Source organism: Lycium ferocissimum, chromosome 5 (genome assembly GCF_029784015.1).
Source record: "Lycium ferocissimum isolate CSIRO_LF1 chromosome 5, AGI_CSIRO_Lferr_CH_V1, whole genome shotgun sequence".
Lineage (NCBI taxonomy): Eukaryota > Viridiplantae > Streptophyta > Magnoliopsida > Solanales > Solanaceae > Lycium > Lycium ferocissimum.
Genome location: NC_081346.1, coordinates 22,027,087 through 22,052,052, shown reverse-complemented (window position 1 = coordinate 22,052,052; position 24,966 = coordinate 22,027,087). Strand labels below are relative to the sequence as shown.

At 33.7% G+C, this 24,966-nt stretch overlaps 1 long non-coding RNA gene across 1 annotated transcript; it reads left to right on the top strand.

The window, feature by feature from the left end:
* Positions 1–15,098: 15,098 nt before the first annotated feature.
* Positions 15,099–15,621, top strand: LOC132058303 (uncharacterized). The gene is made up of 3 exons (XR_009415238.1): positions 15,099–15,231; positions 15,329–15,400; positions 15,498–15,621. It is a non-coding gene; the product is annotated as an uncharacterized LOC132058303 (long non-coding RNA).
* The last annotated feature ends 9,345 nt before the right edge of the window (positions 15,622–24,966 follow it).

The following is a 24,966-nucleotide window of genomic DNA, read 5'->3' as shown; positions in this document are numbered from 1 at the left end:
AAAAAAGAGGGCGGGGGGGGGGGGGGGTGGGGCACCAATCACACCATCCGGACCATTGATTCATCCATGATTCGAACTCTGATATTTTTAAGCCAAACGTTGTAATTGATTATATCTACATCATACTTAATAAATAGGATTAAAACATGGGTTTAGAGGCGCTAATCATTGTTAATCGTGGTAACATTAGCTAGACTCATGTTATATATCCTATACATGGAGGGTATCCCTATAGATTAATTAACCAATAATGGAGTCTTAAGAGCCTGGGCCACATATATAATATCTCCACTAACTCCATCAGTAATTATTAATAGAAAGCCATTATCAATCTTGGCAAAGGAAGTTGTTATAGTTATTATTCTTGTTAATGATGACTGGTAACTATTACTCGGGTGCGGAGCTAAAATGCCCCCCAAAAAAACAGTTTCGACCAAAATACCCCAACAAAAAAAAAATGTTACGAAAATGCCTTTAGCGCGGTAAATTCTTGCGCTAAAGAGTTAACGGACACGGCTCCGTTAGCGCTATAAACGCGATAATTCTTTGCGCTATAGTGGTTTTTTTTTTTTTTATTTTTGGTTAACCCTTCTTTCGTTACACTTTTTAACGTACTTTGACCATAGATTAATCATGCTTCGGGATCCCGAAATTTCAATATTTTATATAGAACCCTACTTATTTTTGTGCGTTTAATTAGGTAGGATCAACACGTCAAGGATACACAAAAGTTCGGATGACGTTTTAAAGGTTGAAAAGTGCTCGAACGCCATTTTCGTTCAAGGATCGGTGACATTAGCTTGAAGTTCTTTACGAATACTTAAATTTGTTCATTAATAATTAATCAAAAGTTAGTCAAAATGGCGGCGTTCATGCAAAAAAAAAAAAACTTAATTAAATTGCATCATTCATAACCTTGAGTAGATGAAAATACTTAACACGCTAATTCATTAATAAGAAACCCATGATATATTAAAAATACAACCACAACATTCTTGAAAAAAACTTAATACTTAATTTAATACATCAATTAATGCTCTTGAGTTGATCTTCCGCCACCACCGCGAGATGTGCCACCCGCGCTAGAGGTACTTCCACCACTAAAGTTTCCTCCACCCCGAGAGGTACTTCCACCGCGAGATGTAGTTTGACCACTATGCCGTAAGGGACAACTTGCGCTTATCATGACCAACATAATTGCAAAATGAGCATTTTCGAGTGTATCTCCCCGGTGGAACATCCATTTCATTATGAATACGCGAGTATGCATTCTTTACGAATTTACGGATAAATGCTTTATTTGCAACCATTGAAAATGGATCTGGTGGCCAATAATTCTCACTACCAAGTGGATAGAACCTTCCAGCATACGTTTTTGAATAATTTTCAACCGTATACTCCTCAGCCATGTAAGAGGAGGCGTTCTTTCCCATTGTGATAAAACACTTGAAGGCGTGAGAACATGACATGTGATATGATTGCCACTTGCCGCATGTGCACGTTCTTGGAATCTCACAAATTGTGTGAACGTTACCTCCTTTACCTTGGTGCACACTTGTTGTGAGTTCAAATATGCGCTGCGGGGTTGTACTCCATCCGATCATGTTTTTGAGCCTTATAATTGTGGTACTCGAATAGTTTTAACGGTTTTGGCATCCATCTTAGACCTTCTGCTGCATGTGCTTTGGCCTCTTTTGATCTGCGACGAACCGCTCCTGACTGCTTAAATGTCATTCTCACCATTGCGTGACGGGTAGTCCGTGCGATTTCAACAAGCCATTGAATGACTCGGAAATTTGTTTGTTGTCGCATACCCCGTCGTCTACCTTCATCCTTGTGTAATGTCCATTTGTCTTTATCAATTGCATTTAACCGGTGGAAGGCTTCCTAATTCGCCCGCCTAATAATGTCCGTTTGCGGAGTTAAACTTCTTCTCACGATGCTGTTGCGGCCGCCCACATCCAATTGCAAAGTCTTTGGGATTCGATATGCCTTTTGGAAGTTTGCCTTTAAATGCCTTAAACAATAACGATGGTAGACAAAGGGTGGTTGCCACCTCGCAAATTGAACATATTGTGCAATATGCCAGATTTCTATACGATATCACACATATTCCCATGCGATCCTTAATAACGTGTTGCCTTAAGTAGTCCAAAAACATACCCCACGTACTAATGCTCTCATTAGGCTGCGATTGCAAAAGCTAGAGGAATATAGCTCCATTTGCATCCATTCAAGCTAGCTTGCTATTAGCGACTTTATGTCATACTTCCCGTACACGTGTGTTCCATCTATTGATATTACGGGCCGACAATGAGCAAACCCATCAATGCATGGTTTGAAGGCCCAAAATACAAAATCGAAAATATTACAAGGGCACACCCAGGCTTCGATTTGAGCTTCCATTCAATAACGGTACCATGATTGAAGTGTTGTAGAGCCGCCATGTATCTCGGCAATGTCTTGAAAGAGCCCTCCCAATTGCCGAAGACTATTTCATGTGCACGCCTACGCCCCGAGATACGCCTTCCTCGTAGTGACAAGTTTTGTTATATACTTTCAAGACGGCTCTAATACGATCTTTAATAGGGTACCTGAAAAATTTGAAATATCAGCATATAACAACGAGGAACATTATATTAACACAAAAAATAAAAGAAACTTAGGCGAAGGGGATACCTTGGGTTTTCTCTAATGTCGCCAACTAATACACGCGCAATCAAATTAGTATCTAGATTGCAATGATCATCTGGGAGGTCACCCATATCACAAGTGTGCTTTGTGTAGAACTTTGAAATAGTCCACATCTTTTCAGCAGTTTCCTTACCACGGAGCATCCATTCGCAGCCTTGATACTTTCGCTTGCAGACGATCGCCAAAGTTTTCGTGTGGAATCGTCAACTTTAAACTCCTCATCCCCTGGATGCAATAAATCTTAACAGCCACTTTGCAATGTTTTTTTTGAAAATCATCCCTTTTTCAATATGAGCCTTTTGGTTTACCGGATCCTTTGGCTCTTTCCACAAATTTTGCCGAATATGATCATCATCCCTAGTAAAGACAAAGGCATACAGGCGATCTTGAAGATGATCAAGATATGGGATCTCATTGGAATGCCCAATCGGGGTCGACTCTTCTTGTTGAAATTGGCTTTGTGCGAAATTTGAGACGAGTCGACTATTCTTTGTTCAAATGGTTGTTGTGAATTTAGTTCCTCCTCGTGTCTTGGGGATGTTCATCATGTCTTGCAGTTCTACTTGATGTTGACGATTAGTTCGACCTCGATCTTATCGTCACTTTGCTCATCGTCACTTTCCTCCGCATTAGGTATTTCTCACTATCATTTCGGGTGATGTCACTATATAATTCGGATAATATGGACCATCCATAGCATGCCTTTGCCTATAATTTGGTGCAACCACCATGTTCTCCCTGCACAAGAAATTAGGGTGTTTTAACTACTACACATCAAATAACACTATTGATGTTAAAAAAAAATAGACGATACCGATAGTAATCAGCGCAGAAACTTGAGGAAGGACCATCGCTTTGATTTGTTGGATAGGCTGAGGATGTTCCAACCTGATTCATCCATCCCGATTGAGGAGACCGTCCGATATGATCCATATCAGGTGTATAACCCCTAAATAATATAATCAACATCATTAGTAGCATTCAAGTGCCATTACACATAATAATAATAACAATAATAATAATAATAATAATAATAATAATAATAATAATAATAATAATAATAATAATAATAATAATAATAATAATAATAATAATAATAACAAATAATAATAATAATAATAATAATAATAATAATAATAATAATAATAATAATAATAATAATAATAACAATAACAATACTAATAATAATAATAATAATAATAATAACAATACTAATAATAATAATAATAACAATAATAATAATAATAATAATAATAATAATAATTATAATAATAACAACAATAACAATACTAATAATAATAATAATAATAATAATAATAATAATAATAATAATAATAATAATAATAATAACAATAACAATACTAATAATAATAATAATAATAACAATACAATACTAATAATAATAATAATAATAATAATAATAATAATAACAATAACAATAACAATACTAATAATAATAATAATAATAATAATAATAATAATAATAATAATAATAATAAAAAATAATAACAACAATAACAATACTAATAATAATAATAATAACAATACTAATAATAATAATAACAATAACAATACTAATAATAATAATAATAATAATAATAATAATAATAATAATAATAATAACAATAATAATAATAATAATAATAATAATAATAACAATAATAATAATAATAATAACAATACTAATAATAATAATAATAATAATAATAATAACAATAATAATAATAATAATAATAATAATAATAATAATAATAATAATAATAATAACAATACTAATAATAATAATAATAATAATAATAATAATAATAATAATTATTATAATAATAACAACAATAACAATAATAATAATAATAATAATAATAATAATAATAATAACAATAATAATAATAATAATAATAATAATAATAATAATAATAATAATAATAATAATAATAATAATAATAATAATAATAATAATAATAATAATAATAATAATAATAATAATAATAATAATAATAATAATAATAATAATAATAAATAAATAAATAAATAAAAAATAATAATAATAACAACAATAACAATAATAATAATAATAATAATAATAATAATAATAATAATAATAATAATAATAATAATAATAATAATAATAATAATAACAATACTAAAAAGAATGAATATTTACCTTTTGATCAAATTGATGACTTAAACTATCCAGAGGCATTTGGCTAGTCAAAATGCTTTGATAGGTACTGGAAAATATCGGGGTAATTGTGTTGATAAGTAGGTTAAAACTTGATTGACTTCGGCTGAATTATAGGCGGGGCTTCAGAGAGGCCTAATCATGAATTCAAGTCGATTAATGGGGACCTTCTCTATATACATTTCAAGGACGTTTAAAGTTATGCATTTCCTATAATCATAAGGCGCCTTAAAAATCGGTCAACGATTCATCATCTTGAATGTACCTTGCCCCCGACCATAACTAGTTACACCTTGCGTAAATGACGTTGGATATTTTCCAATTATATTTAGATCAAAATCACTTCTACTAATTTGTAATCTATTATACAAGGCTTGGAGTAGTTTTGAGAATTTTAAGTCAAGTGGAAACTTAACATGGTATTTTGGGGAAGAATCATAGCACAAATTATTTTCCTCGAATATAATTTGTCCGTCCCAGAATAAAGAAACTTTAATTCTTGGAACATCTGCCATACTTTGAATAATTTAGGAGGAATACAAAACGCAAAAACTAGATGAAACTTTGAATTTTTTACTTTTTTTGCGTTATGCGAACTCGGTATTTATAACCAACCAACGCATGCATGCAATTACAGTGTTACGTCTAATCAAATAAGTGTGGAGGTGATGCATAACGCATTATTTTACAGCGTCATGCTAATTTTCAGCAGTATAGCGCAGTAAAATAATGCGTTATGACGGTATAGCAAGAAAATACCGCTTTATATGACGCTATAGCGCAGTAAATTACTGCGTTATACTATATAACGCATAATTTTACTGCGCTATACAGCTCCATTTGTCACCTCACCTATCAAACAGAAAAACGTCATGATTCGAATCAAACTTTATATAACGTAATTTGACGAATAGTTGTTACCAACCACACAACATTTCACACAAAATTGAGCTACTATGTCATTTTTTGATCAATTTAGAGATATTAACCGTGTTATATCATTCACTCCAGCAAACATATTTGAAGCAATGGATAGGACCTGGGAACTAGATGATGATGATTTTCATTACTCAAATAACCCTAACGATAGATTCAATCGAGAATACAATAATAAAATGACGAGAGGAGTGGGATTGGCGTGTTAGGGAGGCCGCAACTTTGGAGCACAAGTTAGCGTCGGTAGGGCTTAAACGCCCAAAAACGTGCTATGTCAATGCCTCGCGGAACTCCACAAGAGTTTAATTTGGCTCTTAATCGTTTTCGCGAAGAGAACAATCGGATGCAAATACGTTACCATAGGGTAGAATATGGTATATATGGTAGCATAAGATTTAGATCCAAGTGGGATTCGGACTGTGAAATGTCCGATGAATATTAACATTTTTCTTACAATAAGGTAAGTAGGTAGGGTCATAAAGACCCTTCCCCCCCCCTCCCCGGGGTACTTGGGGGTTTGCAACTATATAAGTAGCCCTTTCTTTGTTATTAGACTACACCATATTCAATGTCGAGTAGTAGAAACTCGGCTTGGTCTTTACTCCTTCCAAAAGAACCAAATAGCGATGACGATGAGAGTTCAAATCATAGCGTTTTTCGAGCGATACTAGTGATTTCAAACTAGATGAGCTAAATCCCCACCTTCTTATAGAACGTAATGATGATTTCGAAAGTGTGAAATATTCGGATCCGCGGGAATATTATTGCGGTTTACGCCGAGAATGGTCACGTCGGCTTGCCGAATCGAACGTCTTGTTCGTGACTTGGAAAATCTCAACGCTCCAATACCAACGAGGTACTCCTTAACCATGCCTCAAGTAGGTGCGAAACTTGCGAGCTTGCCGTGCAAAGGATTAGAAAAGAAAACAACGGAATCTTTGGCAAGACGATGTAGATTTTACATGCTAAAGTTGGCGAAGAACAAGCATCATCAACCGATAGAGAACTAAGCTACCGAAAAAGATGTGTCTTAAGAAACCGCCAATATTTTTCGAGGACGATATTGAGGACTTGTACTACGATGATGATTAAGAATGTTGTGATTTTAGTTTTAAGTTTAATATATCGTTATGCTCTTAGGTATTAAATTAAGTATTAAGTTTTTTTCAAGAATGTTGTGGTTGTATTTTTAATATATCATGGGTTTCTTATTAATGAATTAGTGTGTTAAGTATTTTCATCTACTCAAGGTTATGAATGATGCAATTTAATTAAGTTTTTTTTGCCATTTTGACTAACTTTTGATTAATTATTAATGAACAAATTTAAGTATTCGTAAAGAACTTCAAGCTAATGTCACCGATCCTTGAACGAAAATGGCGTTCGAGCACTTTTCAACCTCTAAAACGGTCATCCGAACTTTTGTGTATCCTTGATGTGTTGATCCTACCTAATTAAACGCACAAAAATAAGTAGGGTTCTATATAAAATATTGAAATTTCGGGATCCCGAAGCATGATTAATCTATGGTCAAAGTACGTTAAAAAGTGTAACGAAAGAAGGGTTAACCAAAGAGCGGGAAATTAAAAAAAAAAAAAAAAAAACCACTATAGCGCGGATAAATTCTTGCGCTATAGCAGTTAACGGAGCCGTGTCCGTTAACTCTTTAGCGCAGTAAATTACTGCGCTAAAGGCATTTTCGTAACATTTTTTTTTGTTGGGGTATTTTGGTCGAAACTGTTTTTTTTGGGGGCATTTTGGTTCCGCACCCCTATTACTCCTACTTACCAGTAATAATTATGTAGGGTCAAATTTGTACTAACATTGAGTCATTGACTACTACCTTGGCGCACGGGTAAAAAGTAGGGGTGTACAAAGCAAACGGACAAACCGCACCAAATCGATAAATCGAGTCAAATCGAGAAAAAAATCCGATTAGTGATTTGGTGTTGAAAAAAAAACCCGACCATAATTGGTTTGGTTTGATTTTAGCTAAAAAAAAGTCAAACCGAACCAAACCGACCCGACATTACGTGTATTCGATTTTTAAAATATTTAATACATAAAAATATTTATTTGTAATGTAATTTTTAAATATTTCTTAAATTTTTTCATAGTTTTTTTTTGTCTTTTATCATATTATTTTAAGCTTGAACTTAGAATTTTGAATGCCAATAAGTTTTATATCCCATGGATTTTAGTAACTCAAATAAAGTCCAAATCAAAACCAACTCAACACTAATGCTAACAAAAGAAATTCAATTCTAACACTAGGAATGACAATAATGTTGGATATCTATTCTTTAGTTTTGCATAATTAGTTTAGAGTGTAAAAATACATAGCTTAATTTTTTTCTTTGTCATGTAATTAATACTTATTAGCCATACTTATTTTAGCATAACTTAATATTTAGATTAAAGTCATTTTCTTTATGGCTTATTAATTAGCAATACTTATTTTAACCGATTTTATTATCTTTTTTGTTGAATATTTTAATACGATGTCATCACCCATCTCACATTTTGTGTTATTTTCTTAAGAAACGCCTTAGTTATATAGTTGTATCTTAATAGGACTAAAGAAATATTTGAAGTAAAAGTTATATGTTTTGTATGAAGACTTTTTTCAGGAAAAAACCCGAAAAAATCGAATAACCCGAGAAAATCCGATGTTGAAAAACCCGAATTTTATTAGTTTGGTTTGATATTTGAAAAATTCGAACCAACCCGATTCATGTACACCCCTAGTAAAAAGTAAGGACTTCAAAGTCTGGTTCACCTTTTTCATTGAACTAAATAACAACGAAGTTTGTGGTATTTGTAAATTGTATATATAGCGGTTAAGGTCGCACTGCAGTTTCCACTTAAATCATATATATAAATTGCACATGTTTTCCAATAGTCACACTTACACTTGTTGGTATAATAATATTACGAGTTTAAATTAAATATATGGGAAGTGTAAAGAAGTTTTTACATTATTAGGTTGGTCAAAGGATATCTACTAGTATTAAGTCACCTTAAATGTGAAATTTAAAATCTTAAAAATAAAACAAATTACCTGGCACAACAGGTAAATTTGACCTGTTGATTAAAAATAATAATTCTTACACTTATATATAACTTAGACTCTAATATTATTATATTAGATTCATTTCCATTATCTCAAAGAAACACATGAATGCACGATTTTTGCACCACCGACTTAAACTTTTTTCATTTGCAATTAATATCTAGTGATAACATAGCTTTTCATTCTCGCTTAACTATAGGTTTTGCCTTTATGAAAGTGGGAATGAAACTCCTAAAGGACGCTGATAGTGATATAAACCGGATCCTCCACTAAAAACCGACAGGATATTAAATTGCTCCTAATTTATTCACTAATTAAATTGTTGACATGTCACACACACTAAAAACAATCACATTAAAGTTAAAAGGAGAGTCAAAAGAGTACTCTTGAATCTCCTAGAATTGACGATTTTACTGAGAGAGGAACTTGCTTTTGTTAATCAATGTTGCTTTCAAAACTTTTTAATTACTTGTACTGTAAGTTTCTTGTTGGTTTAGAATGCCAACATGGCCATAGAATGGATTAAATATGCACGGAAAAGGGACTATCAATTGTCAAAGTAGAGTCATTTACAAACTAATTTAATTACTCATCCTTTTTCCATTTAAAAGTCACCTCGAGTGACATTTATCAATGGACCTAACATCATAATCATCAACTATTTGTTTAGCTATTATCTATGCACTTACCACTAACAGTGTGCAGATTCAGCGTTTCATGTGCAAACATTTCACTTCGTGCTTGGGTAGTTGGGTTTAGGCCCCCTTACTTTTTGGTGGGATCAAAGCTTGAAGATAACAATCGCGCATAAGTCTGCAACATGTGGAGGCCGTGACGAAATCAGGAATTCTAACAAACAAAGAAAAAGATTCAAGAAAATATAAAAATGGCATATCTATTATTCAACCACATTTGCTACATGAAAACTCTAAGGGTGTGATCTAGCGAGCAATAGATTGAGAGAGAATCAAGTAGATTTAGGTTCAAATTCCAGAATTAGGTGATTTCTTTCCATGGAAAAAAAATCTTTCAGTGGACGAAAGCTTCCCGGATGGTGGGAGGTAGCAGGTACCCGGTGAAATCAGAAAAGGTATGCATGAGCTGACCCGGTCACCACCATCATAAAAAAAGATAATACTAATATATACAAAAAAAATGTTTTTACCAAGAATCTCATTCCTAACATGGGACTCCCCTCTGGTTATAGTTTGTTTATATGATATTGGAAATAACCTAACCACTGAATGTCACTATAACTATAACCTTTAGAAGTAAGAAGTGGAAAAAAGGAAAATTTGATTTCTCCAACATGGGAGCCGACCCATGTGGTGCAAAGCAACTACATATATAGTCAGAAACTAAGCAAGCTAGCATAGGTTTGTTAAGTGTATTACCTACTTTAGGCTAGACAAGGAATTGGCTATTGCCGACTATGGGCACTCGCACTTCTAGTTGTTGGTCTTGTTAGTGGCCGCATGCTCATTTTCCTGCTCATGCTTTTAGTTTGTCAGCTACTTAACTAAACGAAAAAAAATTAGTGAAAAAGAAGGGTCCATTCGAGTAGGTCAAAAGCGAGGCAAATATAGATGTAATAGACAATTCTACTCACTTTTAGGACCAAAACAGTTTATAGAAGACAATCAAATATAAAATCAGGCCCCTCAAAAAGATTTCAAGGCATATACAAATCTTCATTGTTGAGAATTCCTAGTTCGCATAATGACACTTCTTGGGCCAAAGGACCAATATTCAAGGTTGTCATTATATATAATGCCAGAATTGAAATAGTTAGTTAATTTAGATCATTAACCACAGAGCATGTTGCATTGCTACGTTGAAAGGGTACCGCCCATGCTCTGTTTGGCCAACTTGTGAGACAATTATTGAGTAGGAGTCTCATACGTTACTACCACCCATGACTTTGGAGTTGCTATGAACAAAATGTCAAATCATTTCATCTACTCGATAAACTAAATAAATTTTTCATAATATATAAAGCAAATATTAGAATGAGAAATTTGCTTGGTACTTTCACTTGCACGGCTAAAGAGTATCATTTGACACCGCTTCACGAATTGTTTTTCTTTATTTATGTTGTATAAACAATAGCTTTTAAACAATTAATATGACCATACATAAAATCAACTAACACTGTCTGGAAACAACACGGATTAATGAAACATCAACTGGGGACACAAAAACATTTTAACCGCAACATTCTTAACATGAATTATCATAATAAGCTGATACCACTTGTACAAAATTCGTACTACATTACTAAGTTGTGAAGCCTCTCATATATTCATAGTAATACATAGGCGTAAAGACCATATGAAAAGAGATTTATTTTGCTAAGAAAAAACTGAGTTAAGTGGATTAAACTCAACAAATCAAAGAGATGCTAGTATCTCGTGCTAATAAATAAAGCTGCGACATTAATTTTAAGAGATCATCCATTTCTTAAGTGCAATCAATGTGGATACAATTGTTTATATAGTTACGGTAATTTTATTTTAACACAAAAAGAACACGCTATAGAATATAGTGCTACTTAAAATTTTTGAATGGTTTGGAGATTCGGGAATGATTTGCCTATCGCTAAACTAGTTGTACATCATTTCCAACTCTCTATTTAGCCCATCTCTTGTAACTGTCTGCTACCAACTCCGCTCCTTAACTTGGATCGTCTTACTTGCTAAGAGGAGAGAAGTAATCTGGGCCTCTATTATGAAGATCCTATTCTATCTAAAGCATTTTTTGCGCGGATTATACTTCAAAGGCGTCTTTAATTTTTGTCCCTCAAATTCTTCATCTTTAATTTTTGTCCGTCGCTTAAAAAAGTGGACGAAAATACTCTGAGGTTCTGGGTTCGAACCTCCGCTCAATAAAAAAAAAATTCGCAAGGCAAAGCTTAGCAAAAAATTTGCCTTAGAAGCCAAAATTTAGTTATGCCTTAAGGCAAACTTATAAGTTAGAATTTGCCTCAAGACAAAAGTTTGCCTTGCAAAATTTGGCAAGACATAATTTTTTTTTTTTTTTTACTCTGCTGGGATTGTCCGAATAGACCTAATTTGCTACAAAATTCTGCATTGAGGATTTTTTTTTTTTTAATACTCTGCTGGGGTTCGAACCCAAAATCTTAGGGGTATTTTCGGCTACTTAAAGTGCCACAAGACAAAAATTAAAGACCAACAATTTGAGGGACAAAAATTAAAGACCACCCCCAAATAAGGCCATTTGTGCGAATATCTGCCCACATAAGAAATAATGGGCCTCAAAATAAGAATAATGGGCAACACAAAAATGTTAGCAGTGTCATCAAGTCCAGCAAACTGATTGATTTACATTTGGGTCATCTGCACTTTTGTCCCTAGTTTGTGCTGGTCTTTAATTTTTGTCCGTCAAGCCGAACAACTTTTTAACAAGTATAAGTTTACAGTGCATTATAATATCTCATAAGTTATGCCCCGTTTCCTTCAGGAAATTATGTCTAGCAAAGCATAAGTTCAATTTTGAAGGACAAAAAAGTAAGGACCGGCCCATTTGAAGGGCAAGCCATGCAATTTCTTCGTTACATTTTAATCCCAAAAAAGAAGGTAAGCCTCAATAGCTCTGGTGATGGAACAGGACCATATGTCAAGAAAGCCCACTATAGCTACTAGCTAACCGAGACATTCGTACTTAGCCCAAACAATTGGCATTGGTATCTTAACCCAAATATATTTGGCAACACATAATTCCTACAACTTTATCTTTTTCTTTCTTCACATTTTTTTTAGTAAAATTTACTTGGCATAGGTTCCATTATTACCTATTTATGGAACATAACTAAACTTTTCAATAATTATATTTAGTAGCTAAAATATATCATATTTACTTCACATAGCTACCATGTTTTTACCACTCATCTGATAACTTCCCACTCCCCTAAATTTAAGCAAAAAAAAAAAAACGTGTCTCTCTCCTTCATCCTAAATAGACGCCATTATTCACCATATCCATTACTTTCATCCAATTTCAAATCAGTTTTTCAATTATTCAACTTCCTTTTTTATCTCTAATTAACTACTCATTGATTTCTCTCACGTTTCAAATCTAATTCCCAAAATAAAGTAAGATTCTATACAGATTTTTATTTTTTACCGTGTATTTAACCTATATTTTGGGTGTTTTTTTTTCCGTTTGAATCGGGAATGCAAGTCTAAGTAAGTAACTATCAGTGTTTGTTCTTGGTTGTTTTTTCTTAGATTCAATTGGAATGACTAAGAAAGTCGCTACTCCGATGAGAAATACGGGTATAGAACCCGAATGTGCGATTCCTAATTTTTCTTTGGGAATTTCTCAACATGAAACCATTGCGAGCTCTTATCGAGAATCGTTCAAAAAGAATTAACGATCCTAGGCGTTCTAAGGAATATGTTGATTCGAAGAGTAAACAACAAGAAAAATTGAAAAATGTTTCTCAAATGGAGAAACAAAAGAAGAGAAATTTGGTGACAATGTTGTTAATGTTAAGGGCAAGAAAATTGCTAAAGCCAAACGTAATGTGGATGAGGATGATGATGAAGAGGTATATTTTTGTTGTATTTTCAGTATATTTAGTTTTTTTTTTTTTTTTGTTCAGTTATTACAGATCTATGAATTAAACAGATCTATATTTTATGTGCATTTTAAGTATATTTTCTTTGTTTTTTTTACACTTGTTTCTTCAGTTATTTCGTGCGTATTTTTCTTCACCATAACTGTGATTTTTAAGATTTTTAAGTACATTCGATTATTTTTGTGTATATTTTGTTGACGATTATTACGTTGATTTTTAAGATTTTTAAGTACATTCGGTTATTATTTTGTTGTGAGTTATTTTGTGTATATTTTTAAGTACATTCGGTCGATATATGTTAATCATATGTGTTTTTTGGCATGTTGTTTCGGGTATCTAAATTTTTGGTTACCAAGCACCTGTTTGTGGCACCATCTATGTGTAGATACACGAATGTTAATGTAATGCAAGATATTAGAGGCAAACTAACGGATCCACGGATGGATATGTTTAGGAATTCTTGTTTTGGTAAATATCTCGGAATGCGCAATTGGATGTACAAGCACGGATTTTTCGGTGCTTTATGGTCAAAGAACTTAGGGCGGTACATATAGGTGCTTTACATTTGAAATAAATGGTAAAGTTACTGCGTTTGGCCTTAGAGAATTTGCACCGATCAACGGGCTAGATTGTGTATCGATGAAAATGATTTTGTTTATGATAACTCAAAACCGAATAGGCTTATGGTGGAGTATTTTGGTAGAAATCGGGAGAATCAGTGCCGGTTAAAAGACACGAGCTTATTGAGTGTTTCAACAAGATCATGCGGGATGATAAAGGGGATGACGCGATCAAGATGGCAATATTGTATTTCATAAATACGTGGGTACATTGTGGTGAGCCGAACTCAACAAACATACCAAGGATCCATTTTGATGTTGTAGAGGACGGGAGATATAATGAGTATCCTTGGGGTAAAGATTCGTTTAGAGAGTTGGTTGTAAGCATCGGGCGAAAATATCTTTGGTTTTAAGAAATATTATAGGATTCATGGTTTGCCGCTTGCTATGCAAGTATGGTTGTATGAATGTTGCTCAAAAGTCCCGTCCACCATTCTAGCGGTTAAGACGGGGAATTTAATTCCTAGAATCTTGAAGCGCGGACTACGGAAGGAAAACCGAATTCAAGAAATTGATGGATGGCATGTTCGAGACGATAAAAATTCGGTAAAAGCAGGTCTTTTAACGAGTTTTGTGAATTTTACCATTTAACTTGTTTTAATATGTTTGTTTTACATGCTATATTTTGATTATATTTTGTCTATATTTATGAAATAAGTCATTTGTGATCAATATATTTTGACTATATTTTCTCATATTTTTAGTATGTTACCAATGTAGATATATACGGTAATATAGTTTCTATATTTTGTTGTTCACGATCTGTAGATTTGAGGAAGTTGTGCCAACACCCCATGAGTTGGAAACTCTTAAATTGCCTCTGTTGCACATGACATACCGGACGTCAAACATGGAGTTGATGGTGTACATGATGCTTGATTTGGTAGACGATGATTTTAGTACCACCACCGCACATCCCGGTGGCAAACAAAGCAACAAAAGGGTGTCAATTCGATTCCCCGCGAGGCAAGAAAACGGACGCGATTTCCGGTTTACGTTCCTCCTTCTAGGAAACAACCATCACGGAAGGAATGCGGGATAAAAGGGACAAGGAAACAAGATGCGCCTACGGCACCCGAACGGATGAGTTTAAGCGATAAGGGAAGAGATTCGGATTTTCAAGAAAGAAGTAGGCGTTTTGTTTTCAATATGTTTTTTTTACTTCATATTGCTTGTGTCAAGTAATTCACGATTCTAATTCTATTTTTTATCTTTCAAAATTGTAGGTGTTTGACTACATGGATAACAACTTCAAAAAGTTGTTAGATGCAATAAAGGGCAATCAAACACCAGATAAGGTAAAAATCAACACTAAAAATGGAAATTATTTACTTTTTAAGTTATTTTGATATATTTATTGGAAGACTTTATATTTTCTTTTGGAAAATTTTAAAGGTCGGCGACACAATGTTAAAAGGCGACTTACATAGTGATGGTGGGATTTATCAAGGCAATCAAAGTGGCGGTACGGTAAAGCTTTCAACCAAAGAGAATCAAGGTGGTGGTGCCACTTCCGCGCGAGAGGAGTCATCGGTGGTACTCATTTTTTTTCTTTCACTTTTCTATATTTGCTGTATATTATTCAAAGTGAAAATATTGAATTTTTAGCTGTGTTTTGTATTACCTATAGTGTATTTACATATATAGTTTTCACATGGTGATTTGTTAGTAGTGTCCTTTTTTATGTATCTATTTGTGCTATTTTTGTTATGATTGTGTTTATATATACTAGCAGTGCTATATTTGTTTTGGATTGATATTTTAATATTAGTTTTTCATATATGTTGTGGCTGTATTTTAATTGTATTTTGATTATTATGTTCAATGTTACTTATTCTGGTTTCTGTTTACTATATTTCAGACATATTTACCATATATTTTCTCTATATTTAACTGAAACTTTTAACTTTTAAAGCAGTACTATATATGTGTATCTGTGTATACGTTTCTTGATGCCTTTAAATTCCTTTGAACCATGTTTTTATTGTTTTAGGTTGAGGGAGTTGGGTTGCCAATTAATGATCGGTTTGTTGTTGATGTGGATAAAGAAAACGGAGTTAAAAGTGATGCACAAACGGATGGAGTGCCCATAACACCAATCCATTTAAATTTTGATGTAAAATCTTGAAATGTGGCTTTTAAGTACCGAAATGTCGTTTTGATAAGTAATAATTGACAAACACCGGTCGTTTTTTTTTCTTGTTTTTTATTTCGGGAATCTCGGCAAATCGGCGATATGGAGAATGCTAATCTTTGAATTTACCGCATCGGAGGAAATGGTAGCGGACTTGCTAATCAAGCGGCCCTTTAGCATGTGTTATTCCTCTCGGTCCTCCTCCAGTACCACGCGATGATCAAACCGATTTGTCAAGTTTAAGGACTCCTCAGAATGTGGACAATAACCCGGTAACCATGTCTCAGTGGATGATTCCTGATTCTCAGATACCAATCCAACTTGGAGTACAACCAACAACAGGACAAAGTTCAACTAATGGCGAACAGCAAGTTGGAGTACAACCGATAGTTGGCCACGGTTCAAGTGATGGCTGGACAACAAGTTCCCGTACAACCAAATGCGGGCCAAAGCTCAAGTGGTGAGGCGCACGCTTTTCAAACTCGAAAAACAGATCATTGTCCATCAGTCTTTTGCCCGAGAAAGGAAACCAAGCAAATATAACTGTCCCCTTATTGTCCCAATTTTAGCTCGGCGGGTTCTTACTAAAAATATCAGTCCTTGCATTTATCAGAAAAAATACCCATTTGTTGACCACCCTATAAATGCCCCGTTAGATACTTCGTTTCTTCAAGAATATCAAAAGTTGCTTGAGAAGGATCTATTGAAATCGCATGACAAAAGGTACTTATTGTCACAACTTGTTTTTTTATTTTGCGAATTCAATTATCAATAAACTTAACGTATGTTCTTTCCATTGTTGATATACGGGAAGCCAAATGAAAATCATTACGAAAGAACAAGGAAGGACTCGATCTTGCGGATGCCGAACTTCGGTTTCATTTAGGCGTTACGGCCGTAGCCGACAAAAAGCTTCGGTTCTACTTGTTATCTATGGATGGGCAACTTTGACCGATGAAGTTTTGATATCTTTACGCTTGTTATCTAATTTTTTTTTTATGTTTTATAATAGAATTACAATGTGATGTATCTAGAGTATATTTTTTACAATATTTGACATATATTGTAAAAAATATATTCATTTATATTTACCATATATTTTCTCTATATTTAACTTCGAAACTTTTAACTTTTAAAGCGATTATATATGTGTATATGTGTATACGTTTTCTTGATGCCTTTAAATTCATTTGAACCATGTTTTTATTGTTTTAGGTTGAGGGAGTAGGTTGAGGTACTTATTGTCACAACTTGTATTTTTAGAATATTGTCATCATTACACTTGCACTATATTTAATATACAGACATTAATTTACTAGTTCACAAGATGATCTTGTCGGGTATACGAAATTGTATTTTTACTATATATAAGAGTATATTGCACTATATTTACTATATATACAACAATATTTGTTTTGAACATAGTGTTGATTATAGTCAACTGAATTGATGTTTTTACGGCATATTGATGTTATTTTCTACTACCTACGCAAGAAGGGGAAGTATCACAATAACGGCAACTATAGATTCACCAACGCCAATTTGTATTTTTCACACTTTAGTTCTTTGAAATTTACAAATCTTGGGAAAACCCTTTGATTCATCCACATGTGTCGCCGATAGCAGGAAGATGAAGCGTGTGAGTACATTAACGGCACAGCTGTGTTGGCTAATGTACCATGGTATACGTTGACAACGTACTAATTCTGTCAACATAAAAGAAGAAAATCTGGATTTTGGTTGTGATATCATTCAATTGTGTCTGCTCTCATCCAATGAAAAGATCATTCATTTTTCTACAAATTTTATATGTTTGTTTTTTTCTTATATTTTCTTTTTACAAACGGAGTCCATCTACGTATACAACTCATACCGAGTCACGGGGCATGATGTTGTCGTTAGAGTCGGAGTGAAAATGTTGGCTACTCTAGTGACACACGGTCTACAAATAGTGATTTCTATGAGAAGAAGGCGGATATAGATTTTGCCACACATCCTTCTTACGAAATAGAGAACAAACCGACAACTTTGACATTGTGAATGTAGACAATCTCCCAACAAGCTCCATCTAGCATGTAAGAATCTCTTCCAATAAAAAACACAATAAATACATCTTTTTTTTCGTGGGTTTTGATAAGTAAATTTTTTGATCATTTTTATTCCAGGGATTGTGGTGTGTATGTGGCCGCCTTCGCTGAATACTTGAGCTCAAGTGCAGTCATCCCAACCGAAGTCGATGCAAAGTTACTCCGTATGAGATACGGCGCCCTTTTATGCGACTATGCATGGGATAAGTCAAACAACAATGCGTCAAGTGATAACGAGCGCCTCAAGACCAATTAGACCGGCGGTTGATTACGATGCGGTTGATAAAGAGGATCTTGATTAGGCCACCAATTCATTTGTGTTTTTGATTTTCATGTTGAACAATAGCATAGTTGGTTGCGACTTTTGTTCTTGTTTTTTCATTTTGGACATATTGTTTCATGTGCAGTAATCTTTTTTAGGATGATTAATATTGAACACCACCTTATGGTTTTTAACTATATTTATATTGTTGTTTCTTTCAAGTATGTTATCTTTTCAATGCATAAATTCCATTTTTCATTATCTGTGAAATGTATTCATTTAACAAAGTAGTATATATAACCATTTAAATACAGGCGATATATACAGAAAATATAACTCAGATATATTCCACAAGATCATTTTTAAAATTACAGTTTGTTACAAAATTTAAAATTTCATCTAAATACACTTCAAATATATGTAAAATATATATCAAACATAGTTAACAGTAAACCAGAATAAGTATTATCTACCAGATCATACAAAATGCAACTAAAATATAGCCAAAATATATACGAAATACAACTATTAAATCATAAATCCAAAACAAAAGGTCTAATCGGTTAACATAGAGTAGACTTTCCAAATACCATTTAACCACCAATATAGCATTACATTGAAAAACATCGGATGTTCGACGATGTGAAATACAATCATACTAGAACAATATGAATTCAAGATGAATTCATTTTTTATTAAGCTGAAATTTAAAGTAGAATTGTCTTAACAAATAAAATCAAAATGGACTTATTTATTCTTCTTATTGAGCGGCGGATTATCACACGAACGCCTATTATGACCAAGACGTCCACATTTACCGCACGAATTTCTGCGTTTACCAATCATCAACTCCGTAATGGCTTGTCCCTCTTCTTTTTTTGGCCTCCCGAGGGGTCTCTTATAGATCGGTGGCATAACAACTTCATCTAATATACTTTTAGGAACATTCCACTCGGTCTCATCGGGAAGAGGATCAGCTGGCACATCATATGTGTTCACAAGCTTTTCGGCTTGAATAAATCCGAACAATATACATCAACGATCAAATTTTTATTCTTGATACGCCCATTACATGAGAACACGGTATCTCGTCTAGTTGGAACATCCTGCACTGCAAGTTTTCTTCTTCAAATCTATTATGAAACGCCTCGGTCCATCATTATTTGTGTAAACATATTCGATTGACGCTTCAACTTTGAGAACCATTTAACAAATAAACAAGCATTACCGAGCGCTTTTACCATATTAGGAATATATATAAATATACATTACATATAGTAAAAATTTAGATTAAATTTTTGTGTTGCAAACAAAGATACCCTCATTCGTATTGATTTGTACTCGTTGATCGACAACGTCTCTTGATACGCCTCATCGGTGTTGTGAATGTATAGGTACCATTTTTTCTATTTGTGCAATTCCATCTACCAAACATCTTCCTCACTTCTTCAAGGAAATCAAAAATACGTAACTCTCTTGCGGCAACCGAGTTTTCCATTAATACATTCGGCTATATTCGAAGTCATTGTCCATCCTCTATTAACGGTGAATAAAGCCTAGACCATTTATCTCTTCCAAACATCTTCTAGGTATCGTTTTACCCGAATATCAACATTCCCAATCTTCTCCATCAATTTATCGAACTCATCACATTTGTATGCTTTCGCTAGTGAATAAAATATAGGACTCAACACCTCACCGTTTGTTGTGTATTGCTTTGTCACATTTTTCCACAAATGCCATACACAAGCCAAATGAGGAACGGTAGGATACACCTTAGAAGCTGCGTGTATTATGCTTTCATGTCTATCGGACACGACACACATATTTTGCCTAACACCATAAGCTTGCTTGAGCAGGTTCAAAGAACCACGTCCACGACTTATTATTCTCGGAATCTATCACACCATACGCTAGTGGTAGGATATTACCTACAAAAATCGGTTTATATTTATAATATATTCAACACGTATTTCAACCGAATTTGATCTCACCTTTGTATTTTTAGCACCATCATTTATAAAACAACGTATATATTTACAATATATTTATCTCATATTTACGAGTGTGTTTCATCATATAATATTCACAAATTTACACCGCAATACATCCAGTATGTTTTAGCGGCTTTATTTGCAAATCAATAAGCATAATGTTGTATTTATAAAAAAAACATTCGTAGAATAGAATTACACATACTGCTCCATCCAAAGTACTTATGCCGACACAAATGTACCATTATACGTTGATTTAAGGTGTGCACCATCCACTACAACTATTGGTCTACAACACTCGAATCCCTTTTGTTGACACCCAATTTTGTCCCTCCTTTATTTAATTTACTCGGGTTTCTAAATTCTTGACGAGCTAAATACTTTATTTTTCACTATTGTTATTGCTACTACTATTAATATCGCTACTGTCATTTTCAACATTAGGAGCATTACTTTATCACAAATTTTAAACGGTTAGTCATCGTTTCATTTTCGGGTTCGGACCCGTCAAATTAATTACAAGACAACACTTTGTTAAATCCTTATTTTTTCTTAATTGTCTTCACATAACCTATATTGTATTATTTATCAAATTAGAAGCCCAAGAATAATTAAATAGCGGAGGAAGAATCCACAATTTTCAGCCAAATTAATGGCCCAAAATACAAACACAATATTTTTCAACTCTATCAGCCCACACTTTAATTAATTGGACCAGCCCACATTTCTTTAAATCAGACCAGCCCAATCCCATTTTTTACCGGGCCGGTCCGGCCCAACCACCTTATTTCTCCCTCATTCCCTAAACCCTACCTCTCTTTCTCCTTTCTCCTCACCCGCCTCCTTCAGCCGCTTCTCTCTCTACTCTTCTCCTTCTCTTTCTACCCTCTCTCTCCTCACGCTCCCTCCACTCACCGCTGTCCCCCACGCCCCACGTTCCTCTCCACTAACCTTGTTCCCCACGCCGCTCCTATCTCTCATACGCTCCTTTTCCTCTTTTCGTAAACCCTAATCACAGCCCTATAAATGATCCGAATTCGGATGAGATAAAGGGGACTTTTTTTTGAAGATTCGGAGGATCTACCTACAAAATACAAGTTTTGATCACCAAAAACAACCAACCATTACTCTATTTTAATTTCTGTTTCTGTTTAAAACTTTAACTACTTTAATCGGGTTCGGATTTCTTCGAGTTTGAGTGTAAATCCGAGACATCAACACTCAGTTCACTGCACCCACAAAAGGTCAGTGTATTCTTTTCTTTCAAAATCTGGAATTCCTGGTATATCCGTGTGTATTGTTGTTTCAGTCGATTTAATTCCATTTAGCAGTTTAGTGTCATTATGCATGTTCATGTTTAATGAGTCCAGGTTCGATTCAGTAATTAATAATGTTGTATATCCGTGACTTAATTTGGTTTAGTCTCAGTTTGGTAATTAACAACATCCATTTGTTTATGTCTTAACTGTAGTTTAGTTTCAATTTCAGTTGTTGTTGGTTTTAGATGTTCGTACGAGATTACGTGGGGATGATTATGATAATGGTGTTTTGACATAGTTACATTTATTTGGACCTGTTTAGATGAGTTTAGTCATTGGCTGTTTGTCGTCTAAGGTGATTTTGGTGTTTGAAGTCAGTGTATTCTTCCATCAAACTCATGTTGATTCAATTCCTGCAATTTGATATCTGTATACATGTGTGATCATGGTTTTGTGTTTACCCATCTGTTAACTCATGCGTAGCTGACCATTAAGTATTAGCTTAGTGATTGGTGTGATTCTGCTGGTATTCGTGAGTCATGAATCAAGGTTTCTTTTTAGTAGTTTATGTATGTTCAATATTAATCAGATGTGGTCCGGCCAATTATTTGTAAGCGTAACATTTTGTCATATCAAGTTGTTAGATTAGATTGATAATTATGTATTAGGTGCTGTTTGGTTGGCTTAATATGATGCCTAGTGCTACTTTATTGATTTCTGGCAGAACAATCTGTTAAAAGGCCCTTTATATATTTGTTCGATATGTCTCTCTACTTAATCTATAATTTAGTCATCTGTCATGTGCAATTTAGGACATTTACTTGCATTTAGTCTCATGGCAGCCAGTTTTACTTCATGTATAATGGATCCAAACTCAATAAACCTGCTCGCTTTTTTTTTCTTTTTCTTTGTTTTTCTTTCCTTTGAAATCCTTGCATGTGTGCATGTATGTAGTTCATTTGAATGATTTTTGCTGAACAAAGTGGAAAAGACTAACAGTCAATTTTTTGTGTTCTGGGGTTGTCAAATGTCCTGATTGTAAAAGATAATAAAGGGAACCAGAACCATTTCCTCATAATTTGGACTAAGTTCCTAAGAGTTTACTTGGAACATTTAACTTTCCTTTACATATATGTTTGATGTTGAAGTATGGACTATTCCAAAGCACTACAATTGTTGAAACATGTGTGTCCTTTCCTGTTCTCTTCTCTATCTTCTGTCTCTTGAAGTGTATTCTTTGGATTTGTATGAATGCATGAAAATCCTGTGAGTTGATGGGAGTTTGAAAGATGAACATGTAGAGACAGAGTTTCATTTTGAAGGTCCCCTTTCTTCTAAAGGGAACATTGCATTCTTTTCCTCTCCATCTGTTGTTGAATCTGGGTACTGAACTTTTCTCCTTAGAACTCTTCTAATTCTTTGAAATAAGAAATGCTCTATGATACTGAACTTGATTTAAAATCGTGTGTTCTTTTTCTTACATTTTTACTATTGAAGCAATAGCTGTTCCTTGGACACTGCTTCTGACATATCCTTATGTGTTTTCTTTTTCTTTCTCCTGCATTATCTGGTTTGTACTCCAGAATATATATACTTTAACCTACCTTGGACCTGTGTGAATGAAATGTCTGCCATCATGTGTTCCATTGCCTGGTCATATGTAGTTGATGTAGATTACTATACTTGGTTGCCATTCTTAAAAAAAAAAACTATTACATGATAATTCAGTTGATTCATGCCATGATGAGTGATCATTCTGAATGTATCTTTGGATTTCTATGTTGATTAATGCGACACACAATGCACTGGTTTGGATACTTATTTAAATGAGACAATAGAATATACATTTCTCTTACCTTTACTGGGCAGTAACTTATTAGGACTATTGTGTTTGGTTCTGTTTGAGTACAATAAGTCACTAGAATTGATGATAAAATGGTTAATTTGTCTGCTGGGTTAATTGATAATCTGTGTGTTAATTGATTCAAGCAGCCCTCATAAAACATGTGATATTTCTGTTGCTATTCAGCTTGACATGCTAGGTATACTTGTATTGATTATGTATATGTATGTATACGACGGGTATACTTTAGCCAATACATCCTTATAAACATGTATACATGAGATATACTTGAACATACATATGATATATATAACCTACGATTTGTTTTGAACTTATATTTTACATGTCTAATCTTATTCGTTGACTATATACTAATCTTTTCTTTCATTTTATGCATGACTATCGCATACGAGTCCAAGCGACTCGTCATCTCCTTCCGCATTTGGCGTTGGGCCAAAGCCCAAAACATCTTCTTCTCGAGTCGGCCTACGTCGCAAAAAAACACAAATAGAAAACAAAATGCGGGCCAAAGTCCCAATAGACGAAACGACGTAGCGCCATATAAGGGAATTTCTTGGGTAAGCCCAATAACGTGAACGGTCCGCAGCAATTGGGCCTTAATAAATGGGCCAGATCCATTTAACCTTTTCCTCTCTTCCTTATTTTTATGGTTGTGTATTTTATTTGCCTTGTATGACTAACATTTTATTTTTGCCTTACTAGATTAAATAAACCTTAGTGACATTAAGGGTTTTAGTTTAATAATGGGTAGTTAATTTCACAAATTACATTCACTTCTATTTTTAAAACTATTTATGGTATCTACAACATTTATTTAAGTAATTGATTTTCAAAATAGCATGACTACATCTTTTAGCTAAGAGAATCATAATTTATGTTTACTACCTTAGAAGTTTAAAACGTCACGAATCTTACACTAATGTTAGCTTATTCTAAGAAATAAAAGGCAGATTAGTTTCAACGGATAACTTTTCACTTTAGTTCCTTTCCAACACTTGAAATACATATTTGTTTTAAAACAACTTTAGCACAATATATATATTAAACTACTAGTCTTTATATGAAACTTTTAAAATTTCTTTAACATTAATCTTACAATAACTCTTTTAATTTGTGAGTCGGCATAACTCACTTTTCTCCAAATACATAAACATCACATGTCCTATTTCTTTTAGTTTATTTTATAACTAAACTCTTTATGCAACTATTATTTTCTACAAGTTTTACTTTAAATAACTTTAAGAATACTTATAAGATATTTTCT